Below are 27085 nucleotides of genomic sequence, written 5' to 3' on the forward strand. Positions count from 1 at the left end.
CCAACTCTGTAACAGGTACTTTTGAGGCTGAGAGAGACTGGTGGCCAGAATCTGCTTTGATATATTAATAGGCACCTCCAGTTTCTTTGAGACCTGACAGTGTAGAAATCCTCAGTTCATACATTTGTTGCCCTATTTTATTTACTCCCTTACCTAGGGAATGGTGCCATTCACAGTGAGCTAATCTTTCTACATCAATTAATGTTATCAAGACAATCCCCTGTAGATAAGCCCTCAGACCAACTTAATCTATACCCCTTTATCAGGTTATTCTAGACTACATCAGGTCGATTATCCATCTTGAGCTGTCATCACCATCAAGATAACTGTCACCATCATCATGACAGCTATCACCACTACCACGGTCACCACTGTTATCACCTCACCTCCGTCACCATCATCATTGCTTAGTCACCACCATCATCGTCACCTGCGCTGGGCCAGATGGTACACATTTCCCATTTTCTTGTGCTTGCTTGCTTCCCAGATAAGGAAGTTGATGTTGAGAAGGACAATTAGAATTAGTCATTGTTTCAATGGTTAATGATAGTGTGCCATAGGGAGGTTATGTGTTAAACAGCCTCAATTCCCACAAGACTACATGTGGCACCAGAAAACATGAAAGGATAGAGTTATACCCAGACAGAAAAGAAAGGCTGTAAGGAAGGAGGGAGAGACATCTGCAAGTTTGGAGGAATCTTAACCAGATCTAGCACTAACACCTTGTCTTTGAATTTCTACACACATCTCCACAACTCATTTCTGTCCTGTAAACCTGTTGCTGATGGCATTTTTTTATGATTACCCCCCAGCAAGGGATTGCAAAGGTCTAGCAATAAGCCCACCTTAAGATGGGGAAGCTGAGGTACAAGATCACGATGTTGATAGTTACACTGCAGCCAAGTGACAGAGGTATAGGTAAGACATGGGCATCCAGCTATACAACCAGCTGGCTTGTAGACAAAGGTACTGTGAAAACATTTGTTAGTCTCTTAGCCCATCCACTTTGTGAGAGGGCAATACACCATCAACCCACCAAGGTCAAACAGCCCTGAAAATGATGTGACATCTCTGGCAGAAGGTACAGATGGGATTGGGTGGTCCTTTCAGGTATCATAGAAGCTAGTCATGTCCCAGTTAGTGACTACCCTCAGCCTGGTCAAGGCTGAGAAAACTCCCAGAGTAGCACTGAGCCACAGCCCCCAGATAACATTCATTTGCCACATGAGCAAAATCCCTTACTAGAGTTAAGCATTAGGTATTGTTTGTATACAGCAAAGCTGAAAGGTCCAGGGCACTAGCTACTTCCTACCACCAAGCATCTGATTTGTAAAAATCTGCCCACTGTGATGTTTAGCCCTTCAGTGGCCATGAATAAAGTCACTTCCTTTCTCTGACCCTGTCTCCTTACCTGCAAAAGAAGGGCAGTGTTAGGAATTACGGCAAGCTCACAGAAAAGAGATGACACAAAATTACCCTTCAGAACTTTATTAGGAGAGCCTTGTGACCATGGGCAGCCATGGTGGAGCCTTGAAGTAGGAGAGAAAGAGAGAGCAGCCATATATAACATGATGCAAGTCCTGAAGGAAATGGCCTTGAATTCCTGAGAATGAGGTAGGGTTTATACTCCTAAATTAAGAGAGCTGTAGCATGGTGTGGCCTGATTCTAGGAGAGAGAGGGAGAGGGATAGTGGAGGGTCTGTGTTCTAATGCAAGGTGGACCTGTGTTCTAAGGCAATTATTAGGATTACAGGAGGAGCACATAAACACCGAGCCAAGCAAAGGAGAGCTCAGGGATAGACAGACTGGGGTGACTGATGTGTGAGGGTTGAAGACAGGCACAAGGGGGTGGATCTAAATTGATATAGCTTTCACACATGCTTCTAGCAACTCTTCTGGGGCTCACTGGGTAGAAAGTTCATATTGCCCTTGGATGGGAATGAGGGCTGCTGAGAAGGGAAGGTTGATATCTTTAGGTACACAGAAGCACAGAAGGGACAGTAGGGTGGAAGGCACATATGGGACACCCCCTTACTCCTTGCAAGATCTTTTATCTGGCTAGCCCAGGAATTTGGAGATCTGCCAAGCTTCATCCTGCTGTCTTCTGCTCACATAAGGGGAGCAACTCACCCCACCTGTATGCTGTGGGCTGCTAGAAGTTTACACAGCACCCCAAGTTCTGAATCACTTCCAAACTCCTCCTTTGCCTGGGCAAAAGCTGTTACACTTGGCATCTCTAAAACAATACACATGGACCCAAGGGACCTTGGGTATCTGAATCCCAGCCAGAGAAATAAACACCTGAAACCTGCCTGTCCAGTGAAGTGACCCCAAGGGTCACTGGATTCATTTACAACCCAAAGAAAGCCCAGCACCGGGTCCTGATCAACAAGCCCCACTTACTCCTTTGCTGCTCAAGTTTCCTGCCATATCATATAGTAGTTGCTTCACCTTAGAAATCCCTTCCCTTCTGGCCCACCTCAACAGGAAGGTTTCCCCCCAAATAGGGTCATCCCTGTGCTGCAGATCAGAGTGAAGGCCAGACCTCCCAGTCACCCCAGAAAGCTGGTCCCCCTGCCCCAACATTGGACCATATCTGTGCTGTGGCTCAGTATAAAGGCTAGCCCCAGCAGGAGCTCTGCAGCACCTTCTGCCTGGCCCTGCTCCCAGACCCCTCTGGAAATACTTTTTAGGTAGTCCCCATGCTCTGAACTCCCGTGTCAAGTTCTGTTGGGAGGAACCAAGACACAGCGTGAGGCCGATCTGAGCTGTGAGCATCAGATAAAAAGCCCTCAGAAGTGATGCCTTTCCAAGTTCAGAGAATTTGCTGAGAACAAGATCCTCAGCACACACCTGGCTTAGGCTTAGTTCTCTGGCTTCAGATGGCTGCAGTCACTTGGCAAAAAAAAAAAAAAAAAAATTACCGAATTCCCCAGTACATTCCAGGCCCCATTCCTGATCCTGGTAGCTGTACTGTAAACAAGATGAAGTCCTTTCTGTCCTGGTTGCTTGTTGAGTCTAATCATACAAACCAGTAGACAGTGAACAGGTTCGTAGAAGAGCTTTGAGTCTCTGAGACAAGTAGAGGCTACGGCCCCCTGATGTGATGGACAGCGTGAAACTCTTATGTCTTGTCCAGATGCTAGGGTCTTTGCAGCATCTGCCAGCTGATCTGTTAGCTGACATGGAAGTGTCTCTCCGTGCTTCACAGCTACTGGCTTCATGCAGCTAGTTCTAATTAAAATTCAACCTCAGAACTAAAACATAGCTCCTTGGTTGTACTAATCGATGAACCAATTAGCACTACTAATTCAATAAGGTAATTTGATCAGAATTAAATAGAAAAAGAGCCCCTCGATGGCGGCAAACTTCGGGTGCTTATTAGCCTGGTGGCTGGTGGCTACTGCCACAGCTCATGCTGCTCTCTCTATGACTCACTGTCACAAGCAACGTTCTAGCTCCAGTAGAAAGTGCAGACCAGGGAAGTCCTAACAGAGTTCCTGCTGAATGCCTTGGGTAAAATCCCTGTCCCATAGCTTCCCTGGCTGTGTGGTCTTTTGTAGATGACCAGCTCTTTCTGGGTTGTTTCTTCACCTTTAGGAACAGAGCAGGACTGATACCCTGAGTTCTGATAAATACCTTCTGAGTCACTCAGGGGGTCTGAGGGTGGGGTCTGGGGAGGGGTTCCAGAAGAGCATCTTGCCGAGCTCCAGAGGGAGCAATTCAGGAAGCACAGGGAGCAGAGACCAGGAAGATTGAGGGACAGAGAACCTCCAGGTGGAAAGACCTGCAATGCATGGTGGGAGCTGAGCAGAAAGAACATCTCTGTAGGTTGGTAAAATAAGATGTCTCTTGCCAGATTCAGAGACATTAACCCATCAAATTACTGAGAACAAAGTCTCTTCAGATACCTACTTTCATGTCCCTTCCACGGTTTCATCTGTCCTTGAGATCCTGAACACCCCAGAGTCCCCAGGCCAAGCCCATCTTTTATGCTAGGTGTTGTTATACCAAGATAGAGTAAATCCCAGGAAGAAACTATCAGGGGCCTCTTGTCTACCCTCTAAGGCAGCAGTTCTCAACTTGAGAATTGCCACCCCTTTGAGGACTAACGGATCTTTTCACAGGGGTGCCTAAGGCCACTGGAAAACATGGATATTTATATTATGATTCATAATGGTAGCAAAATTATAGTTATGAAGTAGTAATAAAAATAATTTTATGGTTGGTGATCACCACAACATGAAGCACCAGAATTAAAAAGGTCTCAGCATTAGGAAGGTTGAGAACCATTGCTCCAAGGACTTCTCTGGGCTGCAGGTGAGGATCCAGCAGGCAGCTCATCATCACCTTCATCTCATATCTGCAAAAGGCTGGCCACAGGGGTGTGTGCACCTGGCAGGGCCTGAGAAAAATGTCAGGAGATGGAGCTGAGCTGTGAAGCGACTCACTGTTCTCAGAAGACAAGACTTGCAAACTTGCTGTATATGTGGAACAGGTAAAAGTGTTTAGTCTCATGGTAGTCTCTTTCAATAGGCACTTGGAGGCTGCTTGTGCTAAAATGTTCTTTACTTGGGCCTACACGCAGGGGAGAGCCAGGCTCATATGACTATGGTTCCAATAGGCTCAAAGGGAGTGGCACAATTAGGAAGTGTGGCCTTGTTAGAAGGAAGTGTGTCAAGCCAATGGGAGCAGGCTTTGAGGTCTCAGATGCTCAAGCCAGGCCAGTGTCTCAGGGTCTCTTCCTGCTGTCTATTGATTAATATGTAGAACTCTCAGCTACTTCTCGAACACCATGCCTATCAAGCATGCTGTCATGCCTCCAGCCATGATGATAAAGGACTAAACCTCCAAACTGTAAGCCAGCTCCAATTAAATGTTGTCCTTTATAAGAGTTACTATGGTCATGGTGTCTGTTCATAGCAGTAAAATCCTAACTAAGACAGGATTGTAGTTCCCTTATTACAGTGGTTATCTAGCATTCTTGAAGTCTTGGGTTAGATCGTTATCATCTCCAAAACAGGGCATGGTGGTCCACACTTATAACCTCTGCACAAATGGAGGTAGGATCAGCTGACGTTTAAAGGCAGCCAAGCCTACAAACCCAAGTTCAATGACAGCCTGGGATAACTAAGATTTATTCTCAATTGAAACCAAACAAATGGAGGCAAAAAAGATACGTCATGGCCCTAACCCTGCAATTCCCGTGAGTTCCAGGAATAGCAAGGCCTGTAGGCAGACAGCCCACCCTCAAAATGAGAACAATTATCTGTGAAGGAGAGGCTGCACCCAGGAGCAGTTCATCTGGAAAAAAATAGATTGGTCCCCTTGGGCAAGGATGGCGAAAGCAGTGAAGAGAGAGATTAATAACTTATTGATCACCTTGCATGACTGAAGCTGAGACACGAGGAGTGAGACTAAATCTTAAACAGGGGTGATGCTTACACCAGGAGCCCTGATGGGAGCCAACTGGGAGTCACTGGACTCCCCCAAGACCCACTGATGGAATCTCTGTGTTTCAGCATTTTTCATCTCCTTTGTAGATGTGTCTGGATGGGATCGAGTTGAGACTGCTGGAGCTGCTGGGGATGGGACTTGAGTGTAAAGTTGCACATGAGGAAAGCAACTGGCATAAAACTGCAGTAAAGGTGACGTGCAAATCTGCCTAGGTTTTCATCAGTACAGATAGCGTCGTCCCATGTTGGACACAGAGACGCTCTTTGTGCGTGGGGGCATCAGGTAGGCATCACAAGCTGAAATAGTGAAAGCACAGGGATTAGCGCGTGGAAAGAGCACGAAGTGGCCAGTGCCCAGGTCTTTATCTCTAAGTTCTGGCAGTGAGCTTTCCAATTGGGGTTTGAAGGGATAAACCTAAGTGCCTATCAGCATAGCAGAGAAAGGGTGAGGAAGTGTAAGCCTTTCTATTTCCTACGGTAATCTGCAGCATTCTCTCAAGCTCCTGGGTTAAACCTGGCTGTCTTGGCAGTGTGCACCCATCTCAAGAATGCAAAAACACTTTTTTTTTTTTTGCGAATTCCTGTCAATCCAACATTTGCTAGGGTAGAAAAGCAAGGCTGGAGGCATTGAGGGCTCAGGTGAGTGAGGTTTGTGAGGATAAGGGTGTCTGGCATCTTAAATTTTTGCAAAAACCGCAACCAAGAACAGAATGGGACTTTTCTGGTTTATCTATCAGCAGATGGGGGCTTGTACTTACTGGTCACCTAGTGTATGCTTGGTACTTTGTATGCTAGCAAATGTTAACTACTTAGGTGTACACAGTTTCAAATATGTCATGCAGATTAACCCATCAGCCTTCGGAGATGAGCTATAGGTCGGAGACTTCCTGTCATCTCCAGTTTTGACAGGCAAGTGACGAAGCTCCTTGTTTTGGATCACAAAGCTCTGGGAAGGCAGTACCAGTTCCTGAATTCAGGTCTCCTGCCTCTGGAGCTGATGCCTACAGGCACATATGATCCTAAGCTGTCTCACTTCACCTTGGACTCTGACGTTTGATTCCTTCTGACTCTCAGTCCCCTCCATTGTAATAAGAGATCCTGGAGATCAGAAAGGAGACAGGGGTCCCCAGATAGGGACCATGTAGGCTCCACTCAGCTCTTCTGCTGAGTTCTGTGGTGTATTACCAGGTCATGGAGCATGGCCAAGTCAATGGGGAAACAGTTACACAGATAGCCTCTACAAAGACAAAATGGGTTTTCCAGTTGACAACAAAAATTGGTGACTGCTTGAACATCTCTGGAGCTGGGTCAGAGGGAGGAAAGATGTTCTGCAAGCTGTAAAATTTTCCTATGTTCTTCAAACATAGACTGACAGGGTACTTTTGTAGAAGTTTCCTCCAAGATTGGAACATTCCATTTCCTCCTTCATAGAAGCTCAGTGAGATGGGAAGTTAAGAACTCAAAATAGCTTCAGGAAGTCCTTGAAATGAGCTGGATTCTCTAGGTCCCTCCCCTCTATTGTAATAAGAGGCGGTGGAAACCATAAAGGAGGGATTTCCCCAATGGGGTCCAGGTAGGCTCCACCCAACTCCTAACCTTGCTTCTCTGGTATATCACCAGGTCACCAAGCAAGGCAGAGCCAACAAAATAGCCACCCAGAGAAGCCTCTGCAAAGCCAAATTGGGTCATTCTTAGACAAGGCCAACTCACTGGAAGAAGCAGAGGTTAGAAGACCTTCCTGGAACTAAGAACACCAGAAAGGACACTCTCCAAACTGCCAGGCTGCCTGCAGGCTATGCAGTGTGCACCAGGTTTTATGGCTGTCATCTATTCTGCTTTGATGATGCAACTGTCATTGAAACATTTCTGTTCTGTAAGTAATCCCTCACCCAGATTCCTGCACTAACTCCAATAAAATTCATTGAGACACCAAGTGGAACTTTGGTTGAATCCACACTGGAGTCAGTTGATGGTTTCCTGCTGTGCATGCTGTGTCTCCCAGGAAAAGTTTGTCTCACAACAGTAAATTCATGGAGGAAGGGGCTGGTGGCTTCCATGGAAGGAAGATGAGATCCTCTTCTTATCTCCCCTACACACATCACACCTATACTGCCAATTTGGCCCCTATAAGTGTAGCATTATGATCTTGTTGGTGCTCACCTTCCTAACCCCTCTATTTTCCTCTGGGGCACACAGAATGCTCAGCTTGCCGCTATCCCTCCCACTGCCTCCTGGAGGGATCACTCTTCCTCTGCTGGACCCACGTATGCTCTGGCCAGCAGAAAGACCTCAGGGCACATCGAGAGCTCTGCCACCACCAAGGTGGCCTATAACTACCTTCTGCATAGAATCAAGGCCCAGATCAAGAAACATAGGAAAGCTCCTATAGGGAACTCCTTCCCTTCCATTAATTTCCTGCTAGTAGAATTCTAAGCTTGGGAGGGATTTAAATAAAAGCAGCCAAATTAACTCAACATTTCATGCTATACTCTCTTCCAGGAAGGCTGGCGACTCCTTTGAGGTCTAGGCTGTGCATACAGACACATCTCTGCTGTGATGCATACCAGCCCAGAAGCCCAAGAGGGACTGCAAAACACTCAAGTCTAAGAACTCGCCCCTGCTCAGCTGTAGTATGTGTCAGGTCCTTCCTAGTTCCCAAGAAAACTCTCCCTGCTCCTTTAACCCTCAGCTTGCAGGTAGAGACCCAAAGTTCAGAGAAGTGGAGGCCTCTGACTATACAGCCTGTATAGGTGGAAAAGACTTAAGCATGCCAGACTTTAGAGACAGGCTTGTAAACCTGACTATATATGTCAGGAGAGAAGAGCTGAATTAAATCTGTCCAGGTAACTTGTGAAGGGCAAGAGGAAGTGAGTGGTGTGGGAGGGAAGCTGAGGCCAAATGGGAGGTGGAGAAGGTAAAGAGCCTTTCCTCAGCTATTGGAAAAAGGCAAAGGAAGACAGATGGCGACATCCTGTGACACCGATCAGTTTGGTGGAAATGTGAAGGCATTGGGATGCTGTGTGCAGGCTGGGATGTGTTCCTGGTAATCTGTACCAATGAGAGGGAGGAGGCATTAGCCATGCTGAAGAGCCCTCTGGAACTACTATAAGACATGTTTCATTCAGGCTTGTGAAATACCAGTAATTCCCCACGCTGGAGAATCCCAGAGCTGCCCAAATTATCGAGCAGTCTCCTGGAGGTTGTCATATGCATTCAAAGAAGAAAATGGTTGTCTGTAAAGAATTTACAATAGCATGGGACTATACTGCTATGACAACATTTACAATATCATGGAGATGTACTGCTATGGAACCATTTACAATAGCATGGGACTGTGTTGCTGCGGCATCAAAGTGACAGGACTCAGGAAGTAACTATAGTATGAGGACATAGCAGAGAAGCAGGTTTAGGAGCTAGGTGGAACCTGCATGGACCTCATCTTGTGAGAATTCCTATCTCCTTCCTGGTCTCCATGACATCTTGTTACAATGGAGAGAACTGTCAGTGGCACCAAAGGTCTGAGTCAAAGGTGAGGTCTTTAGTGTTTGTATACTCCAGGGGACAAAAGGGCCTAGTGAATTTGGTCAGTTTCCCTTTGTCAGTAATACAAATGCCTTCTGAGAAGGCATAGGACACACTTCTAGAACTGAAAAACTGAACTAGCTGAAGGACTGTGTACTGCCTTGTTTTGCTTGTCAACTCAACTTGACACAAGATAGAGTCATGAGAGGTAAAGGAGCCTCAGTTAAGGAAATGCCTTCATGTGATCCAGCTCTAAGGCATTTTCTCAGTGATCAATGGGGAAGAGTCCAGCCCATTGCGGGTGGTGCCATTCCTAGGGTGTTAGTCCTGAGTTGTATAAGAAAGCAGGTTGAGTAAGCCATGGGGAGTAAGCCAGTAAGTAGCACCCCTCCATGGCCTCTACATCACCTCTAGGTTTCAGCCCTGTTTGCATTCCTGTCCTGACTTCCTCCAATGATGAATTGGACTATGAGCTGGAAGTGTCAGCCAAATGAACCGTTTCCTCCCTCAACTTGCTTTTTGGTCATGGTGTTTCATTGCAGCAATAGCAGCCCTAACTAAGGCCTGAACCCTTGCATTGGGTCAAGTGATGACATAGGTGGAGCAGGACTATAGCAGGAACAAACCTGACTACAAGGTGAAATTTTAAGAGCAGCAGAAAGCAAATTAAGTCAGGAATGCATGACAGGTTCAATGTCTCTAAGGTTCTTGAAGAAGGCCGAATTGGACCAGAGACAGGGTTCATAGAGCTACCTTTGGTTCCCACTGATATTGTTTTGTGATTACTCTTTAGGGACTTCTATCTTCCTGGAGGTGGCCCCTTTTCTGGCATAGAAGCTTTGGTGCACAGATATGCCGGGTCAGCCCTTCCAAGAGCTCTGAGTCATTCTAGCCCTAAGACAAACTTGATCTGACCATAAGGATTCATACAGCTGCCAAGACACCAGTGTAGGATGCTGAGTTAGGTGCTGGCCATTCTCTGCCTTTGCTGAGCCTGAAGCACCTAGGGTTGGTTCCTGCTCAGCAGAAAGGGCCACAAGTCCCTGCCAGGAGCCCTGGTCCTCGCCAGGTCTGCTCTACCACAGCCTTCCATCTGGCATGAAAGAACAATCACCCAGGCCAAAAAAAAAAGTCTAGAAAAACTCTGTCCCCTTCCATCCTGAAAACCTCCTAAGACTCTATTCCAGGAACAAGCTCAATGTATCATCATCTTGGTGTGCAGAGATGTTTATCATCTTGTCATTTTTGCGAGCACCATGTCAGAGTGTCTCAACACATGCTGGTGTAAGGAAGTCATCAGTATGGGGTGAGGTGGTGCATGGTGCAGGCTGCGATCCTAGCACTCAGGAGGTAGAGGCTGGAGGATGAGGATTTGAAGGCTAGTCCCAATGACATAGAGAATTTGAGGCGAGCCTGGGATATGTAAGATTCTATCTGAAAACAAAGAAGTCATCGGGTATGTCAGGGACAAATATGCTGTCAGCTAGACTATGCAGCATCCTCACACCTCAGAGCACACCCAGAGTTTCCAATGGCACCAGAATTTTTCTGTTATAGTGTGTAATCAGGGAACATGGGGAAAAAACATTACTGAACCAGAACTCCAAGGAGTAAAAGAGTCTTAAACACTGGGGACAGACAGTTACTTCCTGGGAGGGGTGGCCCATGGGAATCTGGGTATCTGCTTTATTTTTGTTTGTTTTGTTTTGTGGGTTTTTTTTTTTTTTTGAGCTCTCATGGTTTTCTTACCCTTCCAATATTTTCCTTCTGTGACCACACAGCAATTTCATGACTGGAAAATATAACTGTCTAACTAATTTAGAACACTAAAAACTGGTGGTGTCCTGTGCTGGGCAGGAGAATAGGGTGGGATGGGGTGGGATGGAAGAATCCCCACTCTCAGGATCTTGACCAGAGACTTCTAGAAACTGAGTATCAGGTTAGAGGCAGCCTAGGAACTACTTTCTGAGGATCAGCTTAAAGTCAATGGAGCACAGAGCGGTGAAGGACACCCCAGGAATTTGAGGGTAAGGACCAGTGTGTGAGAAAGGTAGCCCTAGCAACACTTAAAATTCAAAACCAAATCACCGAAGCTGCCTTGTGCCAGTGGCTAGAGGATACTGCCCTGCTCCAGGGAGACCAGCCCTACCGTTGTCTCTAAATTCTAATCCCGAATCCACTGGAGACAGTGAGCCTCCCAGATCATATGGGTCCCTTCTTTACTACAAAGCCCTTCCTACTTTAAAGTCACTTCCCTTAGGTCTTTGTCATAGCCAAGGCAAGCAGAGATGGCCAATGACTATAAACCAGCTAAGAGCAGGTGATTATCAGGGCCTCAGAGAAGTTCAGCTTTCTTATCCTTGGAGCTTGGCATCCGATGTGTAGGTCTTTCCACACAACCTTGGGCCAACTTGTAAGGCAAATGACTTGCAGCCAGCACATAGCTGAGCAGTGATGTTCTGGAAGTCCACCAGGCTTGGGGGACTTGAAGGGAAGATAAACGGGGAACTTGGAGTTGATACAGCTTTGAGTGGTACACTAGAAAGCATACCCATCCAGTCTGAGGTCCTCACAGTGAGCCTGGCCATGGGGAAAAAAGCCTTGAATTGGAAGGTTGGTCCAGCTCAGGCATTAATCTCTGTGAAACACTGATCTGTGAACACCAAAAGACCTGCTCAGCTCTGTCTCTAGACAGCCCAGATCCTCAACCACAGTAACTGTTTGGTATCACCCAGGGCAAACAGGCTGTTCCAGAGTAACAGGTGGGAAGGTAGAAAGAAGTGACAAGGACTGTTAAGGCTCCCTAGTCATCCAGAGCCACAGAATTCCCATGGGAAGACTCCGCATTTAGTTTGGGTGAAGCAAGGTTTGGTTCAAGCTGCTGATGGCTTCCTTCCTACCCAGACTTCTGTGGTGTTACAAAGCATCTCCAAAGTCTTGGGGCCTAGTGGCTGTGAGTTCTGTGAAATAGAATTAAAAGTCAGAGCAGAATAGAGAGTGCTGGGCTTCAGGCAGCAGAGACTATCTTGAAGGCCTACAATCACAGGCAAACATAAGGTCACAGTCAGGACTCCGGGTAAAAATAGCCCACAGGAGTTTCCTAGACTAAAATTTCACAGGCCCAAGAGTTCACTGGGCTCTTACATGAACTCTCCAGCTTAGTACAGAAGGTGGAGTCCCCTTGATTCTCAGAGGGCTGAGAGAACTATACAGAAGAGAACAAGAGATAGAGGAAGCCATGTGTGTGGAGGGCCAGGGCACAGCCACTGGGGAACTGCAACCCAACGTGAGCTCAGCTCTCAGAGCAACCCAGGCAGTCAGACTCTGACTCCCCATTGGCTAGCCAGGATAACTGAAAGCCAGAGAGATAAGAAAACTAGCTGAATCCCACACTAGCATTGTCTTGATCCTGGGGTTGATGATTTGAAACCCGCACTGGCTCACTCAGGTGAGCATGTATAGTCCGCCATCTGCATTTTAGCAAAGGATAGGTTATTTCACTCTCCACAGAGAGAAAGAAAGGTGAGGTTTTGTCTGTTTGTCCTCAGTTGAAAATGAGCTTCTGTCTGGGGACAGATCCTGGAAGCAGATATAGTTTCCCACACTGTGAATACTGTGCAGCTGTGTTCACATCTGGAGAATGGGCACAGAGGCGGGAGAGTTCCTTGGGGGCTCTGAGTACTTCCCAGGGTGTATCAGCTTGCTGCATGAACAAGGATCTCATCAGATTATCAGATACAAATCCCAGCTTGCCTAAGCTTCTGTGTGACTTTACTCAAGCAATGTTCCTGTGGCTCAGTTTCCTCTCTAAAACAAGAGGATAGAAACTATGGCACTTGCCTCACAAGTTGCAATGACAGATAAATACGTGGATGTACACAGAGCCCTTTGTATGTGGCACACACAGGCTCTGCAGCGTGAATACTAGGAATCACCACCCATGCCAATGAAGGGCCAGGTTGTCCTCAGACAGGAATAGCTTGTCTCTGAGAGCTTTAGCACCTCTCTGTCCCTGTCCCATAGCTACTCCCCAGAGATTTCAATCCTAATGGCACCAAGCAAGGCTGGGAAGTTGTAAATCCAGGGCCATTGCCAAGAGTATGGCATGTCCAGACACAGGAGTCTTGAGAGCTAAGGTAGAGTGCCCATAACCAATCAGCTTAGGTCACTAGGCCAACCCTACAGCAGCTCTTTGAATATCTGCAGGATTTAATCATGCATATGAAGAGAGGTTTCAGCTTAACTCCAAGCCTAGAAAGTCACAATGATCCCCTCTTTATACTACGAGCATACAAAGCCACAAGTGTCCCCTCTCCAGCCTTTATACTAATTAGGCTGGTAGTCACTAGGCATGGACCCACAGGACAGTATCCACTAGTTCACTGCCCATCACACACTGAATTGTGGGGAGCAGACCATAGTCCCTGTGCAAGGCACTGAAAATGCCGTGCTGTCAGCAGCATAGTCTAGGGCCTGGAGTGATGGGGACATAAATCACCAGTAAGCAGAAACACACTGGCTAAATATGGCCTGCTACCTATGCTTGTGAAGCGGGTGTCTGGTACCGGGACACAGCCACACCCAGTTGTTTCTGGGTTGCTGTGGCTACTTCTAATCCACCTTGGTGAAACTGAGCAACAGAAGAGGAGGTCTGGTCAGCAAAACTTAGTCAGTCTATTTACTGTGCTGTCTCTCACAATAACCCTACTCTGAAACATACATAAAGGCTGTAGTATACATCTGCCCTCTCTAGCCAGGGTCTCAGGGGACAGGACAGCTTAGTTCAGTGAGGCTTTAGTACTTTGATGTCTTCTAGGGGCAGGGCCTGTTGTGATCTCGTTAGTCAGTGGATCTCTTGTTAGGTAAAAGGAGAGGGGTAGGGCCTCTGGGCTATGAGGCTAGCCTGTACAAACAGAGAACACCACAGAGTGAGCTAATGATGCTTTGGGGGGCCTGCTGGAGACAATATGGGGTCACAGGGGACTAAGCCTATGGCAGGAAATACTTGGTGCCCTGTACTCAGGTTCTTAAGCTGCTAGAAATAGGCCACTGAAGAATTTTTTTTTTATGTCTCTCTGGCCACAGAGAGGCAGGGGATATTTGTAGAATGGGCATGGGCCACATTTCTGAGGTAGAACTTGTAGAATTTAGCATCCACAGGGGGAATCTGACGGGCAAAATAGCAGCTGGCACATAACAGGTTTTCAGGATGGAGAGAGATGCATCTGGGGATAAGGGAACAAAGTCCTTGAGGGGAATGTCCTTGGGAAGGGCCCTGGGGGCTGAGAGTGGGGAGCTGCTCCAACATGAAGTTGGAGTTATAAAAATCAGGACTGCCTACTGTTAGCTGAACTTTTGAATAAACTCAGGGGGTGGGCACTCCAGCATAGGCCTTCAGAGTATGTCTTCAGGCAACTGTCACTTCAGGACCTCTGCAATGGCCTCTGGGGACCTCCCTTCCTCTTGCCAGGGTGCAGCTATGTCAGAACAGGAAGGCCAGATTTGGTTTCAGGTCCTGAAGAGTCTCAGGGGTGGAGGCACTTAAACCTTGTTTCAGCTCACACCCTGGGCATTCAAGTAGAGAGCCCTGGAGGAAAATATTCTTAGCTGAGGCTTGGTGGGCTCTGGGCTGGCCCTGGGGCTTCCTGAGCTGATTTCTAGGCATCCAGGTGCTGCAGAAACAGCAGCAAAATGCACGAGACAAAAGTCACAGCTGTCACCAGGCTAAAGAGGGACTTCAGGGAATCAGAGGGGAGCAAGCGGGTGGCTCTTAGCAGCTGGTCATTTATTTGTACCCCCGCCTTTGAAACTACATTTTGTACATCATTTCTGTACACACTGGTGGTTGCCCCCTGTGTCCCTCACTCTGGGTGCAGAGGCAGGAGGAACTGGCTACTAAATATTCTAAATATCAGAAAAGAGAAGAAGCAAGTGACTTGCTAGAGTGACCCATGGGATTTGTTTAAATTGGCTTTAGTGTGTGCACAGGATATTTAATATATTTATAAATGCATATGATACACATAACACAATGGTTTAATGTAGCACATGCTAATAGTGCTTCTGTAGATGTACATATATGTCATTACACGAATGATATAAGTACATTTATATATATATATGCATGCATACAATGTGAATGTGTGTGTAGAAATATATACACACATACATGTTCTGCAGCCTTTCTGATATACCCTTGGAGTTTTGTACAATTAACTGTTAACTCCCATAATCCTCCTCTAAGTAGGTCTTGTTATGCCAGTTTATAGAGAAAGGAAGTGAGACACAGGAAAAACTTCAACAGCTGGGTGTGTACATTGCAGCTGGATGAGAAATATGGCTCCTCCCGATCCAACCCAAGAGAGCCCATGTACCCGCTGTTCTTAAATCCATCCCCATAACTGCAAAGGACAGGAGAGGGTGAGGGGAAGAAGCTCAGATTATGTCCACATACAGGTCTTCAACGATGATGGCCCACTCTGTGCCTTCTGTGGAGTTCATAGTCAGAACCATTCCCCACTAACGCCAGGCTTCCTCCTTCAGAGGCAGATGGCACCTGATTCCATAACAGACTGAAGCAAAGGCAGAGACTGACCCTTGGAAGGTATCTTCTAAGCCAAACCCTGACAAGATCGGCCCAGCAACACCTCTCTCCTCACTAACTGGGTTCCTGTCGAAGCATTTCTTGTTGAAATGCTTCAGGCATTACCTTATAGCCAGTTGTTACTGTTTTCAGACCACAAAATAAATATCCCAAGAATTCTTCAGTATTTTCATCCAGTACAGGTCTGAATTATGTGAGTGATGGAGTTGGGACCATCCTGCAGCGAGGAGGAGGGGCTTCCTATGATGAGCACTGTGAATCGCTGCCTCGTACAACCATGCCACACTCTAGGCGCACTATTTCTCAGGGGACCTCTTCACTAGTTCCTTTCCTGCCATTGCAAGCCCATCCCTGGGGCAGCATGCTGTGCCTAGAAAGTGCAAGAACTTTCCTGCTGCTAGAACAAGAGTTTTCAACGCCCCCCCGGCCCCGTGTGTGTGTGCATGCGTGTGTGTGCGTGCGTGTGTGTGTGTGTGTGTGTGTGTGTGTGTGTGTGTGTGTAGGACTCCTGCTGTGCCTCCCTTTCCTGGCTCACTCCTATATTCCCACATCCAAGTCACGGATAGCTGGTGACGTGTGGCTTATGCTATTAAATTCTAGTGGATATCAGGACATTTAGAAGATCCAAGGCTATCTGGATTCCTCTGGATGCCGGAATCTCTGAAGCCCCTGAATTTAATCAGAACATGGGCTTTCCACCTCTCACGGCCCAAAGGCATTCTCAATTTCTTGCAAGTACCACCACCAGGTATGAATGGCCTGCAGGCTCAGAAGACACTTGGAGCAAGCACCAAGAACCATTGCTTGTTTAATTTTTGCCCTGTAGATTATCAACAACTCAACATGACCCCAAGTGGTGTCCAGTGTATCTCATTAACTGCTAGCAAACATCCTGCCCGCCCACATGCTAGCCTCTGATGAGTGCAAGATTGGAGAATGGGTCCTCATCATATCAGAAACAAGCTCCCTTGACCCCATGGCCTGCCTTTTCTTTGCTTGACATCTCCTTGCTCCTGTTCTTCCATGACCTGGATACTGAGCCCCGCAGAAAAAAGATCCACTTGCCTGTTACATGATCCCACCATGCTGTGGGATCGCCTTGGTTTTTGCCCTGTCCTTCTCCCAGCCTCTTAGGATCATCTTCCAGCTCCTGTTCCCAATCTTCCTGGCTTCCTTCCCCAGCAAGGTCACAATTGCAAACAGGTGGGAGAAATTCTCAAAGCCGCTCCACTTGACCTGGGAACTCATCCCAGGAACACAGAGTACAGTCAGTAACCAGGGCGATCAGATGTATTGATGTGCATGACAGACAAATACGCAGCAATAGAGGGATGGAAACTTCCAAGTTCTACTGTTTGCTAGAATATTACACAACCACCAGGCAGTGTAATGATTCCTGGAACACTTTTAGACTGACTCTCCTTGACTCAAGCACAGGATTGAAGGAGTTGGGGGTAGAGAAAGTCCCTGACCCCTAAAGGCCCTATTGAATACACTGCCCATCTGCAGAGGCTACTAAGTGAAGGAGGGCGATTTTATTCTAATGGACAAAGACAAAAGCAAGTCTCTGTCTTCAGCCTTAAAGGTCCCTTTCCTGCCCCCCCCCCAGTGGCCATTACTCTCAACACAGAGGGTAGTTTTAGTGCTTAGAAAAAGTGTTTACACAAAAACCATTGAGCAACATAGTGACGTGTCTTCCCCGAACAGCCTCTTGGACGTGCTGTAGAATGTAACACAAAGGCTTGCCAAATGGATTTCATGCAGGCTGGCTCTGTTACTCTCCCTTCCTCTTCCTCCTCCTCACCCAGCCATTGATTTCAGAAAGGGCTGAAAACTACTTGGGTGTGCTTGCTTAATAAAGTGGGAGGCATGCAGACATGTAAGTGGGCCGGTACCCAGAAAGAACGAAAGTTCCCAAAGTCAAAAGAGCTCAAGGCCACAGATAGAGATCTTCAGTTTCTGTTGCCCTAAGACTAGATCTGAGGTGGTGTAACAGGTTGGCAGGGACCTGAAGAGGCTGAAGAGGGGAGACAGATACCTAGGAGTCCTGCCTGACTCTCACCCACTTAGCTAGCTGCACTCTGAATTTTGTGCTTATGGATTGAGCAGATGGGTCAGCCTGTGGCTCTGAGAGCAGTGGGAAATAGCCTGGCTTTGGATTGCATTTTCTAATACATTGGGAATGCCTAGATTTACCTGGTCCATCACCTGCCTCAGTTCTAGAAAAGAAAAGCTATAGTTGGTACATGCAGGAGCTCACAAGGGGGAAGAGGAAACACCAGTTCTGTTCCTCCAGAATCCTAAATAGCACAGGGATACCCAGGACTGGCCAGGGTGACAAGGACATGCAATGGGAAGGTGGGGGTAGGAGACGCCAAAGGCCTGGCTGAAGACTGGGGTAAAAATGGAAAGAGAAGGGGTGACGTCCAGAAGACAGGACATGGGCATGCACTGAACTTTGAAGAAAAGATGACAACTGAGTCATGATGAGGCAAGGAATGAGGTTTTCCAGCAAGGAAGAACATACGCAAACCACAGAGGCTTGAAGTCCCTGAGGTATGGCAGGCTTCCCTCTGGAGTGGTCATAAGAGCTATGACATCACAGCCATAACTCTACCCACAGTCACCCTTTTGCTATGAACTCAAATTCACAGAAAAAAAAAAGCCACACCTTTGTTAACTATTTAGCAGACTGATTAGAGCTCAGTAATTTTGAGTAGCTGAACTGTTGTAGACAGAGAGAAAATATGGCCCCAGGTTGCAAGTATAGCTGAGGTGGTAGGGTGCTTACTTAGCATATCCTGGCTTCAATCCCTAGCACTGCAGAACTTCAGCACTGGGGAAGTAGAGGCAGGAAGAACAGAAGTTCAAGGTTATCCTTAGTTACTTAGCAAGTTCAAGGCCAGCTTGGCTATATAAGACCCTGACTCACAAAAAATGCTACAGATTATTTTTAAGTCTTCTTACTATCCAGTAATCAACTGTCTCTGTCTCTGACCTAACAGTCTTTCAGCTTCAAGTGAGACCCATAGTACGTATTAAAACACCACTAGCTTTCAACAACTTTAAAACTAAGCATGTCATCAGATCACCCCTGAAATCTATAGCACAGGTAGCCTACCTACCCTCTTTGCTGTAATTTGCCCACCTGATGTTCCCACTGAAATTTTGGGTAAATGAACTGTTTTTATGACTTTCTTTCGTTCTGTGACTACAGCATCCATGTTACCAGTAAATGGCGGAAACACATCATTTGGGGGTAACCTGAGTCTGTGTTCCTTATCCATGTTCATTTATATTTGCCTCAGAATAAACTTTCCTTCCATCTGGAACAAGAGCTGCTCTTTGATCAATATGTCCTGAAGTCTTTTCTGTTTCATATGGGACATCAGAGTGTGCTGTATCTAGAAGATTATCATTAGCTATTATGTCCATTTCACAGGTAAGGAACTTGAGGTCAGGATTACTCGGTGAGTAGCAGAAGTATGATTTGCTGCCGGGCCACATTAATCACTGTTCTATAGCAGGAGGGATGAGATTGGGAGAGCTAGGACGAGACTTGGAACTCTGAGGAGACATTGAGTATTGTCCTTCTTCCCACAAAACCTGGAAGATATACCAGAGCCATCATGGACATGAATATTAGAAGGAGAAGGACTCAAATCGAAGCCACGCCTGAAACCGAGCTTATCAGCAGAACCTGCCTGAAAACCTCCTACCAGCTGGGTGTCCCAGACCAAAAGCTGATCATTCGTGAAGAGCGAAGGACTCAGTATGTGACGTTGGCTTCTAAAAGCACCTGCAAAATTCCCATGCCACTGTTATGCTTCCTCATCCTGTGACACTGGGCCTGGCCACAATAGTTGACTGAAAATATCTGTTGCCCGTGAAGCAAAGTGTTGGATCCAAGGGAGGCTGATGTGAGTTACATTTGCTACAACAGTGAAGAAGCAGGGAATAGCAGAGAGCCCACAATAAGCTGGACAGTGAGGAATCACAAGTGCCGGGACACCCCTGGTCCTACCCTCAGGATTTGACCAATGGAATGAATGTGGGTAAATGAGTCTGCTGTAACAAGCACAACTGAAGGTGTACAAGCCAGAGAGAGAACTCTACAGCATCAGCCCCCAGTATTCATTGTTTTCTATACACAAATGAGACTTTCCCTCTTAGCATCTAATACCTGGAACATTTCAGTGTTCTCTGGAAAACTATACATGGACCCATTATGAGTGATTCCACTCTAATTAACCCTACTACTGAACTTGGCCTTTCAGGCTATTTTCTCGGGTGTTTGAAGCTATAAAAATTAGGAGCAGGGATCCTGAAAAGGCAACAGAGCTGTTGGACATGGCTCTGGAAACACGCTGCAACTTCTAAAGATCATCTCAGAGCCATGTGTCTGTGGGTACATTACTAAACCACTCTGTGCCTCTGCTCCATAAAAGGCTTAATCAGTGTGGAATTGTTGCTAAGGAAACACTATACAAAGCCACATATTTACAATGAAATGCAAGCTCTTGATAAGTCGAGTGCACCTGGCTTGTAGGTAGCTATTTCCCATGGTGGCTGGCCATGTGCTCTAAGAAATGAGCTCTAGTCAAGCCTTGAAGGTACTCCGACCTGCTCCACCAACACTCAGCTCAGCCCTTCTGTAGTTCATCTCATCCTTGGGATGCAGCCTGGAAGTGGGATCCCTAGGTCAGTGTCTTAGTTACTGTTCTACTGCTATGAACAAACACCACGACCAAAGCATCTCCTAGGAAAGAAGGCATCTAACGGAGGGCTTGATCAGGGTTTTTAAGGGTTAGTTCATGATCATCACTGCAAGAAGCAGATGGTCATGGTGCTGGAGTGGTAGCCAAGAGCTTTACAGCCTGATCTGAAGGCAACATGAAAAGGGGCAGGGGGTGGCTGGGACTTGGTTTTTAAATCCTCAATGCCCACCCCTAGCAACTTATGTCCTCCAACAAGGTCACACCTCCTAATTCTCCTAATCCTTCTCAAACAGTTCTACTCCCTGGTAACTAAGCCTGACAATGCGGAAGTGTCTGGGACCAGGACACCCTTAAATCACCACAGTTGGCCTAAAGATTGTATAGACTGTGTTTTTGAGCATCCCAGTAGCATGAAAGGAACAAGAGACTTCAGCCCATTTTCATCAGCCAGAAAACGAAAACAGAAGCCCCCATGTTACCAATCAGCACTGTGGATGTTCCTGTCCTTCCCAATGGCCTTCCTGGCGTTAACAGATGACCTGTTCCCCACCTGAAAGCTCTAGAGACCAAGGAGAGAAAGGCAGATAGTTCCTCAGCTACACATCCACTGGAGACTGGCCCTCACCCAGGAGAATGGTACCCCATCTGCAGAGCACCCCACTTATCAAGCCTTATATTTTATTTTAAATCCATGACAATATATTATTTCTCTACAGAGAGCTCCAAACTGCACATGCCACAGGCTCCATATAGGCTCTGCCTCCTATGCCTGCACTGACTGGTGATTCTATTTTCTGCTGCCTGGGCTTATCAGCAGCATCCCAGAGGTATGGGGCCAGCTGACTCCTTCCACCTTCCATGCCCAGCAAAACTTCAGGGCTGGTGACACCCATGAGTGCCTGCCAAGAAACGGAGGATGGGACGTACAGACAGAAACAAAAGCTATCTTCCGTTTCTATTCATTCATCCACCAGGTTCACTCATTAAATCGCCTTTACTGCCTAATCCTTCGCTACCTGACAGTCTTGCGGATTCTCCCTTGCTTGTATCGGCCCTCTTCCAGGGAAGGGGCACCTGCTCTTGACACTGCCCCTCTCTTTTCAAAGGCCATCAACAAAGAAAACTCCCCAAGCTCCTCTCCACCCAGGTCAGTATCTGGGGGCCACCAACGTGCCCTCTTATCTCAGTTACTGAGAGCCTCGCCTGCAGGTTGTCTCTGGTCTGGCTGATAACAGGGCCTGTTGTTTTTAGAGGAAATAGCTTAGTGCTGAGAGCTTCCATGCACATGACTCTGCCTGAATGTGTGGAGGCAGGAACAGTCCCAGGTCTCTACACGGTCATAGCTCCTATTAAAGAGGAAACATGCCCATCATGAGTTGTGACCAACAGTACTAGTTTCTTCCCTCCAAGTTTTTCTCAGCCATCAGCAGTGGGCTTAGGTTCCCCACAGACATCTAAACAGACCTCTGGTTGCACCACAATTGCAACATTCCACACCTGGTGCCCTTGCCCACTATCCTGCCATTTTGATGCATACTTCCTTTGTCCCCTTAACCACTCCAGGCTAGGACATGAACTCTCTGTGGTCATCATCTAGAATAACACCTGACACATTCAAGAAATCAAAAGCACTTGTAGAGCCCCAAGGGAAACTAGTATTTGTCCAGTGATGTTGAGAAGACAGCTCTGTTTAAATTAAGGTTTCCTTCCTTGTTTCAGCTCAGCTAGGTAAATCCAGGACAAGAAAAGAAAGCTCTCAAGTCTTCCTCCCACTCTGAGCTCAGGACAAGAGGCCATGTTCTGTGTTCTCACATGCATGTGTATACATACATTGTTGGGTATTGTCGGTGTACTTTTTTAAAATAAGACTGTGTGTGGGTGATGTGGATTAGGGAGCAATGTCTCATGGGGATCAAGGGAGAGGTGTCCATCAACAAGGTCCAGCTGGCCACTGCCAGGGTCAGAAACCTGTACCCATGGGAACAAACACCTTCCTATTGTTAAAGTTTGGAGGTGAAATGTCTTCTTCTTATAGTTTTACATGTTTGAATGACTGTTCCCTGACTGGTGACCCCATTTGGGGAGTTAGGGAATCTTTAAGATATGACTGTGGAACTCTCTGAAGACTCTCTTCCTGACTGGAGGAAGTTGGGCCTCCCATCCTCTGTCTCTGTCTCTGTCTCTGTCTCTGTCTCTCTCTCTGTCTCTGTCTCTGTCTCTCTCTCTCTCTCTCTCTCTCTCTCTCTCTCTCTCTCTCTCTCTCTCTCTCTCTCTCTGTGAGTATGTGTGTGTGTGTGTTTATGGTTATAGCTCAGCTCTAGTTCCTGTCATAACTCTCATAACCAGCTTCTAGGTCTATCTGATCTGCCCAGATGTGAGTAAGCTTCTGCTGCTATAGCTGAAGCCATTCCTGCCCACCATGTCTTCACAATCATGCTGGGGTAGCATCCCCTTAACCCAGAAGCCAAAATAAATCCATCTTCCCTAAGAGAACCTTTGTCAGGTATTTGATCACGGTAAGGAGGGATGGATCTGTGACACCCACCCTCTGCTCTGGGTTTTCTTCTTCCTTTTATGGTGCATTCCTGGCCCTGTTGCATTCCTGTTGGAGCACAACAGGCAAGACAGGTGTTCACTAGGAGTAGCTGCTTTCCACAACAGTGCAACGTAGCATGGCTTTATTAGTGTTCCAGATAAGGGTCTAACACAGGCTCTGAGAGTTTAATAATGTGCTAGCTGGAGTAGCACAGAGCTATTTAATAGCAAGATAGGCTTGAACTTCATGGATGGTCTAGCATCATTAGTGAGAACTTAAGATGCAGTTCCTATACAAGTCAGTCAGTCAACTTGAAGAGGATTAGAACTGCCATAGAAATCAAGTTCTGGGCACAACTCTGGGGAGTGTTTCTAGGTTAATGAATTGAGGTGGGACTATGTATACTAATGGTGCTGGTACCAGGCATGGACTGGGGTCCTGAGCTAAATCAGACGGAGAAAGTGAGTCAATCCCTAGCATTCATCTCTTGCTGTTTCCTGGCTGTGGATTCCACATGTCCAGCTGCTTCATGCTCCTGAGACCATAACATCTCTGTCACACTGAGCTCGCTATACCTCCAACTGTAAGCCATAATAAACTTGTCCTTTCTTAAATCGCTTTCGGTCAGTGAGAGGCCATTAATACAGTTTGTTTAGTTTTAATCCGGATGATGTGTATAGATGTGGATGTGTGTTTATATGTATATACATGTGTGTGTTTGTCTTACACAATACATAATCTTCCCTAGCACTATATTTAGAATGCAGGGCTTCACTGCGCCTGCCACACCATCCTCCCCTGAGAGGTGTCAAGGCTCACTGACAGACGCTGATTCCGCACAACCGCCAGCCATCTTCAGATCTAGTTGCATAATGTACGAAGCACGTGAGCCTCTTCAGTCTTGTCCTCAGTGGCAGCACGGAACTCTTGAGCGACGATGCAGTCATGGCAGGCCAGGCCGCACTTGTATTGACAGTCATGTGTTATGAAAGGACTTTCACAATTCAGGTGTCTCTTCTCAATTTTCATGAGAACGGCAGAGTTCTCAATCAGAAGCCTGCTCTGTACCTCACAGGGAAAATGGTTCCTCTCAGGGGGAGTTGCTCCATATGGCAGACAGGCAGGGCACGCTACAAAGAGTCTAAGAAAACAGGGCAATGGCCCCTTGCTTTGCTACATAACCCACAGAAGAGTCTGAAAAACAGCACATGTCTCGTCCCCTGTGAAATCCCTCAACATTAATTCCAAAGAATAGAAAAAGCAGCATATTTTTCTCATCCCTCAAGGCAACCCACAGCACAACCCTGTGGGAGGGGCTGGAAAAGACAGCACTTCTTCCTTACATGGAGAAACACAGACACTTACCTCAGGAAGTTGAGCCACTGTCTGCCTCTGGCTCACTGATACAGCTGTCTGGCCGCAGAGCTCTGAGCCTTGCTCAGCACAGACCCAACAAAGTGCCAGTTGCTCCTTGATGGCATTGCTAACTCAGCAAAGTCAAGCCTGACAACAGAGAACAGAGAGAACGTATAGGTTAGTTTGGGCATTAATCCCATTCCAGGTCTTTTTGAGATACTCAGAAGACAATGACAAGGAATCCACCTACCGAGCAGCCCGCCCAAACATTCACACTGTACAGGGGGTTCCAACAGCACCACAGTCCCATGTACGGACAGAACAATAACTAACTGTAATTTCTGCCTGCAAGGGGTGAGAGTCAGACAACTGCACAGAAAACGTAGGGGGATGGGACACAGGACGTAAGGGACACTTGGGAGGAAGTGACCAAGTCGGTCTGAGAGAAGGATGTGGAAAGAAGGAGGTGAGAACTGTTAACCACGACTACCCATGAGATCTCATTTCTATAAAGGCAAAGGTCTTGAGGGAAGTGTACTCAAGGGCCAGGAAAAACAACACCAGCATGAAAATTTAAAAGGATTATTGTATAGGGAACACCAATGGCGAGTCACTGGTCTCCTCGGCTCTCCAGCTCTGTAATGCATTCATGACATTACCAAGGTCATAGTCTCAAAGATCCCCAAATTATGGATTTGAAAAGCATTCAAATGAGCACGGCACAAGAAGGACAGCAGAGAACAGGAAACTGAGATTGACTTTGCATTAGTGAAATAGCAGATGGAGCACAAAGGCTCAAGACTACAGTAGGGATTGGGTGTAGCTTAGCAGCAGAGTACATATTTATAGCATTCAGGAGGCCTCAGGTTCTACTTCTAGTATTACATACACCCCAAAGAGTACTCATGCAACAAATCTACTTCCTCACTGCTGCAGGGACTCATTCTAGTACCAGTCCCTGGCTGCGACAGCCCTATCTTGGATGTAAAACATCACCGAGAGGTCTTGGGTCTCCCTGGCTAGCCTAGGTAAGCATCAGACTTGCTTGTGTGACTAGTCGATTGGACAAGTCCTAGCTAAATGAAGAAGATCAGAAGTATGCATTTGCCCAGAGTCAGGACGATGAGAGCAGTGGGCTGGATCAAGCCCTGGGGCCTGAACTACGCATCTTGCAGGGAAGGACTGCTAACCAACACACTCACCCTGGCACCTCTCCACACATGGCAAATTAGGAAGAAAGTTAGCTTATGGATGACAGCAAATTCAAAGGGTTGGCATGAGGGGGAGGGAGTTCAAGATCTGTTTCAGGTGAAGAATTGGCAGATAAGAGATCAACAGAAGCCGGCTTTGTCTAAAGGCTTAGGTCCGGCTTTGGAAACTACACATGCTGTTGACTATAAACGGACTGTTAGGAGCTGCTGATGTGACAGGATGTTTACCGGGAAGATACATGGAAGGAACATAAACAGAAGGACTCAGATTCTCAGTATGGAAACAAAAACCAAGGCCCTTTCCTTCCAGCCCCATCTTAAATGAGTTGCAGGGGAGGGGATACCAATCCCAGCAGCCTTCACTATCTATCCCCACCTCCACTGAAGAAGTCTCGCTGCTCAGCTGAAGCAAGACTTGTCTACCACTAGAGAAGGTCTTTACTTCTCATAAATGGCCAAAGGGGACTTGCCTTTTAGCAACTGCTGGAGGGAGAAATCCGACTCTCTCAGCAGCAGCTAGGATAGTCTGCTAACCTTAAGATCTTAACCTGACCTCCCACTTCACTGGCTGACATGACCGTGCCCCTCCCACCAATTTCTACCCACCCCTCTCATTCCAGTACCAAGTGCACTTCCCAGGACCCTGCTGCTAACTCTCAGATGGGAAAGACCTTGCCACTGTAGTTCCTGGCATCTGTACTTCCACAAAATACTTTCCCAGCCTGGTAATCAGAGCACCTAATGTGGCATACAAAGAACGTTCATTATAAGTCTTCTTCCTCTTCTTCATCCTCCTTCTCCCTTTTTCTTCTCCTCCTCCCTCTTTCTCCATTTCCTCCTCCTTCCTCTCCTCCTCCTTTTCTCTTCTTCCTCTCCTCTTCCTCCTCCTCCTCTTTCTCTCCCTTCTTTTTGGTACTGCTAAGGATCACGTTCAGGCATAGAAGCTGGGCTAGAGGTCTTACCCTGGAGTCCCTACAGTTTCCTTTGCTTCACCCACTTTTTGTCTATTCACTCTTTTGTTTGTTTGCTTGGTTGGTTGGTTGGTTGGTTGTTTTAACACCAGATCCCTCTCCCTGGCCCCAGTGTCTTGTTATTGCTCTTCCCAGAATGAGCCTCTTAGAGGAGGGGCCACACTTTGCCAGCTGGGTTTCCCAACTCACCCTTGTTACCTACTGTAGAATACTGTATTTTATAGACAATACTGAGGAGGCACTTGGTGATTGTTTAATGAATGAACGAGAAAGAGATGGAGCTCTGAGTATCAATGGGAGTAAGGCTGGCTCACCACTCAGAAGAAACCTGTACTTGAGTTTGGGCTTTATGAAAGTTACATTTACTGAGTAGTTGAAAACCATCCTGATAGGACTACACACACACTACACACACACACACACACACACACACACACACACACACACACACACACACACACACCCATCCCCAGAGATAATATGCTGATTGCACTATATCCTAAGGCATAAGGGAGGAAATTGAGGCTTACTTTAACATGGAATCCTGTTCTTCATTGAGCTTCACTCTATATTCTGGCACTGCAAATACTAAGTGAAGACCAGGGATCTCACTGTAGCAATGCAACCAATCCCTTCCTTTGTCTGGATGTGGCTGGTTTGAATCTGAAATATTTCCCTAAGGATTCTAGATCAAAGGCTTTGTTGTCAGCT

The 27085-nt window shown here is 46.8% G+C and overlaps 1 protein-coding gene across 2 annotated transcripts in view; it reads right to left on the minus strand.

Annotated features, from left to right (window-relative positions):
* St3gal1 (ST3 beta-galactoside alpha-2,3-sialyltransferase 1) overlaps positions 1-27085 on the minus strand; it is a 68057-nt gene that overhangs the window by 25658 nt on the left and 15314 nt on the right. For both annotated transcript variants that reach the window (XM_032916347.1, XM_032916337.1), the window contains exon 2: positions 24202-24339. The gene's annotated coding sequence lies outside the window, so the exon portion shown is untranslated. The remainder of the gene's footprint in view (positions 1-24201; positions 24340-27085) is intronic.

The sequence above is a fragment of the Rattus rattus genome, chromosome 1, assembly GCF_011064425.1.
Source record: "Rattus rattus isolate New Zealand chromosome 1, Rrattus_CSIRO_v1, whole genome shotgun sequence".
In the NCBI taxonomy this organism is placed as follows: Eukaryota; Metazoa; Chordata; class Mammalia; order Rodentia; family Muridae; genus Rattus; species Rattus rattus.